The sequence below is a fragment of the Hipposideros armiger genome, unplaced genomic scaffold (genome assembly GCF_001890085.2).
Source record: "Hipposideros armiger isolate ML-2016 unplaced genomic scaffold, ASM189008v1 scaffold_1054, whole genome shotgun sequence".
NCBI classification, from domain to species: Eukaryota; Metazoa; Chordata; class Mammalia; order Chiroptera; family Hipposideridae; genus Hipposideros; species Hipposideros armiger.
The window spans coordinates 261,181-262,430 of NW_017732404.1; the positions used below are offsets into that span (position 1 = coordinate 261,181).

Consider the following 1,250-nt stretch of genomic DNA (forward strand, 5'->3'; position numbering starts at 1 on the left):
AACAAATTCTTAGCAAACAGAATTCAGCAATATATTAAGAAGATCATACATCATGATCAGGTGGGTTTCATCCCTAATATCAAGGGTGGTTCAACATCCACAAATCAATTATTGTGATACACAACATCAACAAAAATAAAAATAAAAATCATGTGGTCATATCAATAGATGCAGAAAAAGCATTTGACAAAATACAGCAGCCATTTATGATAAAAACTCTTAGCAAAGTGGGAATAGGAGGATCATATCTCAACGTAATAAAGGCCATATATGATAAACCCACAGCTAACATCATACTCAATGGGAAAAAGCTGAAACCATCCCCTTTAAGATCAGGAACAAGACAACGCTGTCCACTTTCTCCACTTTTGTTCAACATAGTCCTAGAATTTCTAGCACAGCAATCAGACAAGAAAAATAAATAAAAGGCATCCACATTGGCAAGGAAGAAGTAAAAGTGTCATTATACACAAATGATATGATACTATATATAGAGGACCTCAAAGTCTCCATCAAAAAACTATTGTGGATGGGCCAAAATGGCAAGCAGGTCTGCTGTTGCAGCATCAAGCCGGTGGCTGGAGGGTATTCAAAAATGGTATTACAATGCCACAGGGTTCAATACACTGGGGTTAATGCGCGATGACACAATACATGTGAATTAAGATGTAAAAGAAGCCATAAGAAGGCTTCCTGAGAACTTGTATAATGACAGGGTGTTTCGAATTAAGAGAGCATTGGACCTTACCATGAGGCAGCAGATCTTGCCTAAAGAGCAGTGGACAAAGTATGAGGAGATTCTACCTTGAAGCATATCTGAAAGAAGTTATTTGGGAAAGAAGAGAGAGAGAAGAATGGGCAAAGAAATAATCATGTAATGGAAATACGTGGATGCAGCTGTCCTCAAAATATTTTTATGATGTTGTATAAACCCGAAATGTACAATTTAGAATTATCTGGGCTGCAAATGTATTACTTCAAATAAATGTCTATTATAATTTTTGTTGGAGTTTTTGAATTCTAAGCCTAATTCTTTTTTTTAAATTTTCAATTACATTTGGCATTCAAAGTTATATTAGTTTCAGATGTATAGCATAGTGGTTAGACATTTATATAACGTATGAAGTGATCTCCCCTATAAGTCTAGTACCTGCCTGATACCATACATAGTTATTACAATATTATTGACTATATTCCCTATGCTATACTCAATATTATGTTGAGGTATATTTCCTCTTTTCCCACTTTGC

General features: G+C 35.0%; 1 pseudogene; it reads left to right on the plus strand.

The window, feature by feature from the left end:
* The first annotated feature begins 539 nt into the window (after positions 1 to 539).
* Positions 540 to 870, plus strand: LOC109376140 (cytochrome b-c1 complex subunit 7 pseudogene; annotated as a pseudogene).
* Positions 871 to 1,250: the final 380 nt, after the last annotated feature.